The sequence below is a fragment of the Macrobrachium nipponense genome, chromosome 12 (assembly GCF_015104395.2).
Source record: "Macrobrachium nipponense isolate FS-2020 chromosome 12, ASM1510439v2, whole genome shotgun sequence".
NCBI classification, from domain to species: domain Eukaryota; kingdom Metazoa; phylum Arthropoda; class Malacostraca; order Decapoda; family Palaemonidae; genus Macrobrachium; species Macrobrachium nipponense.
The window spans coordinates 78,552,584-78,560,083 of NC_087205.1; positions in this window are offsets into that span (position 1 = coordinate 78,552,584).

Consider the following 7,500-nt stretch of genomic DNA (forward strand, 5'->3'; position numbering starts at 1 on the left):
TCTCTCTCTCTCTTTGGGTCCTCTTTCTCCCCTTCCTCTTTGACTACTCAGACATCGCGTAAAGCCATGTTGGTCGAGAGCAGCGTTGAGGAAAACCGGTTATTTTAAACACTCGCCTCACCAATAAACGAAGCATTAGAATGCTTGGAATGACCTTTTCTTCCATTTCCCTAAATATTTGCATAAACTCGTGTTACACCCAATATATATATATATATATATATATATATATATATATATATATATATATATATATATATATATATAGTGTGAGTGTATGTATGTATGTATGTATGTATGTATGTATATATATATATATCACAACGAGTTAAGTGTGAAGATATTGAGAAGTTAAGAGGGTGGCACAATGGTTATTATTACAATTAGAAAAAATATACTGGTACAAAAAGTGACAGGTAGAATCGAAATTATATATAATCAAAGACCAGGGCTCTACCCAGTAAGCACAACTTTAAATACTTTGAGCACGTGCATCAGAGAAATAATTTTTTCACTCACTTCGGGATCGAACCCCCGGTCTCTCAATGAAGGCCAGGGTTCGTTCTCGATGTGTCAAAAATATATATATTTATATATATACAATCTCCCTAAACAACGCGATGTCAATTTTGCTAGTCATATCTTTTTTGCCCCTCCAAGTCAACCATATATTAATTCATCCCCCGTCCTCGTCTTATCATCAGGTCCTTTAACTCTTGTGGTGCCCTGGACAGTCAGGCTGACGAGATCATGTAGTTTTCTCTCACAGTGGGTACGAGGGACGGGTCCAAACATCTCTATATATCTTCTATTATGGTCTCATCTACAACTTCCCTAATTTCCTTTTATGGCATCATTTCTCACCCTCTCCTGCCATTCGACTCCTAATAACATTACTTAGAGCTTTGTTCTGAAATTGACACAATCTTTCAGATACAGCTTCTCGAACGTCCGACTTCCGTATAGAGATTCGGATAGTACTATACAAATGTATACTCTTGATTACGTATACAATTTCAGGCATTTGAATTTCTAAAGCTAAGTAAACCTGATCATTGCCTGATTTGCGTCCATTCACTAATTTCTACCCCAAGAGAATCTATGGTGGATATCACCATTCCTGATATTTGAATAACTCGATCTCATTAATCCCTTTCTACCTGGTATTAATCTCTTTGTACAGACTCATTCCTTATGACTACAGATATAAGATGCATTCCATTAAACAGGCTTTTGGAAACCTATTAATCCCGAGAGCTTCGTCCGCATAAAAAAAAAAAAAATCGCCCATTATATTCCTACGAGCTTGTTGAAGAGCTGGAACTCAGGTGCTGCTGTCTCCCCTACACTCCCGATCCCCTAATTACCCACCACCACCCGGACAGGACAAACAGGTTTGCAGGAGGGTGGCTGTGTCATGTCTCCCTTACTTTCACCCTGGGAGAGACAAACAAGATCTTGATACTCAAATCTAAACGTTTTCCTCCATCTCAAATCACATTTCCATCACAAAATTCCGAGAAGACCATACAGCAAAAGTGACATATCACGTCGCAGTAGCAACCCAGTAATAAGGATCATGTCAAGATATATATATATATATATATATATATATATATATATATATATATATATATATATATATATATATATATATATATATATCATCAGATAAAACAGGAAAAAAGAAGTGTTACAAAAAACAAAGTTACGTTGAACGGATAGAGTTCCATATTTCAGCCCATGAATTAATAGATGCAATTAATTACACGGCTAATGCATTTGCTAATACTAATTCAAGTTAACGTCAGATGAGATTTTGTTTCCAATTCTCTCTGTGCAATAATACAGACATAATAAACTTTGTTTAAGCCTAAAACCGTTAAAACCGACACAATATCCTTCACAATCCTCCCCAATTATGCAAAACTGCCTTTTTTCCAACTCTTCTATAATTAACTGAGCATATTTCCATAATTAATACCGCCTTATTACAACCCCACGCTGCTCTGCTAATTATGGAGCATGCAAAAATTTTAACGCCAGATCCTGGCAGAGTGGGAACCAGATCGCAATGCATACAATGCATCTTTCCTCAGGATCACATACAGAAATGTACAGAATACAGCATATATACATATGTATTTAATTATATATAAACATACATACATACATACATACACACACATAAATATATACACAATATATATATATATATATATATATATATATATATATATATATATAACTGGTAAAAATGTTCTGGTTACAACAGAAGTTCATCTAATAAAAGGAGCCCATAAAAACGCCAAAATATAGAGAAAAAAATATATATTTCAGACTGCTGTCTCCCTCTTCAGGTAGACGAATGAGAAAAGTTACAGAAACGGTGGTTATTTATACCAAGAGATCCAACCACAGGTCAGCCAATTTAGGTCACTCCCACTAATAATCTTCCTTTAATCCTCTTAACGCGTTGGTTGAATGAAATATAGTATTTTTCTCTCTATATTTTGGCGTTTTTATGGGCTCCTTTTATTATATATATATATATATATATATATATATATATATATATATATATATATATATATATATATATATATATATCAGGGTGGGCCAAAAGTAGCCTCACAGTTAAAACAGGTAATACGCAGTACATTTATTTTTTTACAAACAATTAAGTAGCACTGTGTGTGCATTTGTCTTACAGCTCAATTGCATTTATTTAGGAACATTTAATCTCTCAAGTGCTCAAAATGTCCGCCTTCAACGTTGCAGCATTAATTTTCTATTGAAGAGTACTTTGAATGAGAAAACAGTTCATGAAGTAACTGTGAGGCTACTTTTGGCCCACCCTGTATATATATATATATATATATATATATATATATATATATATATATATATATGTATATATATATATATATATAGTATATATATATATTATATTTATATATATATATATATATATATATATATATATATATATATATATATATATATATATACCATGTGCCTCTTCCCTTTTTGTAAAGAATGCCTCCAGCCGGTGAAAAACCTTCTCTCTCTCTCTCTCTCTCTCTCTCTCCTCTCCTCTCTCTCTCTCTTTCTCTCTTTTATGTCTTGTTTTGTGGACCACCAACATTTCTTTGCCTTAATACCAAGTGCTTCTGTTGATACCACCAGAAGCAGAGGTTTATTTTCAAGAAAAGGGTTCAAAGACTCTTTGAACTCTTTTTCGTTCATGGTTTCGACAGGTTTTTGAATCTTCTATTCGATTCTATGTACTTTTATATATACCAGGTAATGTAAAAAATTGCCATAAAGGGAAGGTTGTTTCTGTTTGAAACCAACAAGTAATATACATTACGGTTTAACAATTATTATTATTATTATTATTATTATTATTATTATTATTATTATTATTATTATTATTATTATTATAATTAAAAAAAGACATACCTCCTCTTTTTGGGATTTGAACAACTGAATTGTGCTGTGATATGTTTGTCTTTATCCATTTGTCATTGACCTGTGATGTGAAAGACCAACGCCATTACCCACTCAACCACAATGCTTCAAATTCTCGACGAGGCGTTTTGTGTTTATCATTTATTTCCAGGATATATTGCCTGTTTATGATGCATCTCTCGTCTGATTGCTCTCGGGAATCAGAATCAAATATGTCTACTGAACTGAACTAAATACAAAATTTAGGCCCTATAGGCCAAGCACCGGGATCTAAGGTTATTCAGCGCTGAAACGAGAATTGACAGTAAAAGGTTTAAAAGATGTAACAGGAGGAAAACCTCGCAGTTGCACTATGAATCAATTGATAGGAGAGGGTGGAAAATAAGATGGAAGAAAGAGAATGTGAAAGGCGGTACAGTAAAGGGGTTTCAGCTAAGGACAGAGGGCACACTGCGCAGAACCTTAAGTAATGCCTACAGTGCACCGCATGAATATATCTAATCATTGCTGGTTGGCCGAAGAGAGGGTAAATCCACAGATAGGGGAACCATAAGCTCAATATGCTTCAAAGTATATGGAGTAACATATCTGCTCTTGATCCTTTTGCTTCCTTCGGCTGAGTGGATATATAGTGTTGGCATGGCAACTCACAGGTCAGTTGTTCAAATACTGAAAGAGGTTTGTCTTTACTATCTATTCCATGTGAGACTGCCTGCTTATAATAGACTATTATTATTATTATTATTATTATTATTATTATTATTATTATTATTATTATTATAAAAATAAACCATTAAATTAAAAAGGAACAGTTATAAAGTCCGCAATCTCGCGCACAAAAATGTAACTCTCGTCGCATAAATTTCATTAACAGCTTTATTGAAATGAGGCTATTTATTTCTCTGAATGAAAGCGTAAGCCTCTTTATGGATGGAATACTTGAAAAAGATAAAATCCATAACAAAAAATATTCCGAACGTATATGTATAAAGATTTAATCGCTTTTAATGCGTAGATTATTCTCTCAAAAAACAAATGTTTATGTCCACAGAAACAAGAAACGCTAAATATTTTCTTCACCAGAGAACACCGTCATATTTCAGCGTTTGTCTGTTTCTGTTACCACACTCTCGCTCTTCTTTATTTCCGAAAATAATTTACAAACATTACAAATTTTGAAACTTTTTTTTTTTTGGTATTAGAATCTGTGGTATACTCGGTCTTTTATAAAAACTGTTGTCTTCACTGATATCAATCGTAATATTTCCCAACCCTTTGCATTTAGTGATTGTTACTTGTTTTCCAATAGGTTACAATATAAAGTATCTTCTATAATCGAAAGTTACAATGAACAAATATTTTAATTCTATATTTGATTGGTAAGGGTCATGGAGGCATACTTTTATAATTTTTCCCTCTAATCATCTATAGATCAGAAAGAAAGTCATAATAAAAACATGATTCTTTAAGCTATAGTTTTGTGTGTCGGTCACCATACATTGGATCCATCTATATAATATTAATAATAAAATATAAAAACCTGGTATCGGGAGCTAAAATGTTCTGATATAGTTAACCTTACTTCCTGCAGAAAATAGTTTTCTTACTTTATAAAGCCCTCAATCTTTGGCGCATTAATCACTTGATTTTCTTATTTCTTCAGTAACGGAAAGCGCACTGAAACGTTCTCGAGCTAAGCAACAGGATCCTAATCGATGAACGGGCCCCAGAAACCCACCAAAAGCACTGAAACATTCTGTGCCCAGTGAGGAGAAATAAAAAGGAAGAAAGAGAAAAAACCGATAACGAAATAAGAAAGAGGGGATCGGTCGCAAATTTGGGTTTCAAAGATTTATGACCCGAAAAGAGCTCCAAAGAATTGGCAGGGTTTGAATAGAAGGATTAAAAATACAGATAAAACGAGAATTCCATGAAACCCACTGATTGAAAGTTCAAAGTCATCCGCTCTTATCGCTTCATTTTTCAGAGGGAAATTCAGAAATTCTGTAGCGTTTTAGTTCTTGTCATGATTTCAGGGATTGGATTTATATTTTAATATCGATGCTCCCGGGACCCTGAATGATAGACTTTCCTTCACTCTAGCATTCGAAAGCGATCAGTTTAATTCCTATTCCCATCTAAAAAATGAATAAATATGAAAGAATTTGTCTGTCTGTATATCTAATTTTTTCTTAACCCCATAGCGGCTGAAGCCAGGAGTTGGTTAACCTTTCAGTTTTCAGGAAATTTCCCAGGGTGGGGATGCTAGCCCCCTGCCCATTTTTTGGTCTGGTAGCTGCCACACCAATCTCCTATATATGAAGTATCTCACACACTGCTTAATTTCGCTGAAAGGAGGTAGCAGGCATTGGTATTAATAACCAAGCAGCTTTACCATCCTCTCCTTTATCTCCCTCGCAATTTGTCGAGTCTGACAAATTATATATAATATATTATTAATCTATATATCAATATTATAGATATACTATATTATATATATATAATATATACATGGCTATCACTCGATTCGAGTATGAATGCTCTGGGAAATCGTTACTGATGTCTTGCAGCTCTACGATTCTCTCAATGATGCTTTCTGTTTCTTCATATTTTTTAATTGCATCTTTCAACTTTAACTTATTATATTATACTATATATATATATATATATATATATATATATATATATCTATATATATATATATAATATATAATGGTCAAGCGGGTGAAGTATATAAAGAGATCCTCTCGTGAAAATGAAAGAAGGAGGTACCAAGACTTTCAACTTTTATTTCCAAAGTTCATCTTCAGGGTACTAAACAATTTTAAGAGAGAAACTTACACCAGAAATGCAATATGAGATCACTAATAATAATAAAACAAGTCAACAACCTACTGAATTATGTAAATAAACATTTTCACGCGAGTATCTCTTGAAATAGATATACTAAATACAATACTACATACATACATACATACATACATACATATATATATATTATTATATATATATATATATATATATATATATATATATATATATGTGTGTGTGTGTGTGTGTGTGTGTGTGTGTGTGTGTGTGTGTATGTGTGTACATGTATAATTATTATTGACAACATTTTCCTAGGGGAGGCTCCAGAAAGTAGAATTATTCCATCTGAATACATTTAATTCCAGAGGTGGGGCTATAAGCGTTTCCTTATCAAGGCAAAGACGACAAACTGCCGTAACCTGACACTACAGTTATACCATCACGCTACCGACTTGCCCACAAATTAAAAATGTAAAAATGAATGTGCAGCTACAAATCAAATACAATAAGAATGAATAAGCAATGGTTTCTCTCTCGGCTTGACGTTATTTCCTTGTTTTCACATGGTACACGAATGCAAATCAAGTTATTTATGTACTGTGGTGTTATGTCAACACACTAATTCATTTATTCACTTCTTCATCTCCTCATCCATTTGCACATTCAATTTCTATCAGACCGTATGTTGATTTTTGCAACAAACATACTAAATCCTTCGCTTAAATTCTTCCCGTATTAATTCACATGGTACTCCTTCTTCATAATTAACATTCTATGACTCCATCTCTGTCTTCTCGCTTTCAAAATAGTTTATCCATGCACCATTTCAGTACATTATCTTCTACGATTACCTATGAATATTCAAGTCCCGTAATTCAAATTTTACCTCATTATGTGTATCTACATTCTCTCTCTCTTGCTCTCTCTCTCTCTCTTTTACTCAAGTTTTTACACTTCTCCTAATCTGCTTATTCAATACCGACCTTTCATTCCCCATTCATAGAGTATTGCATTTGCTATCTGGAAATCTCCAACATTATGGGAATAGCTTATTTAACTGGCACTGAATTCAGCTGCGTTTGAGCACTTCTGTACAACACTGAAAGAATTTACAATTCAGAAAAAAAGACATTACGAGGAGATCGCTCTTATATTATTATTTTGGAACAAATCCAGCTTTTTTCAAGCACCATGGAGAACAATTTATTTGTCTTT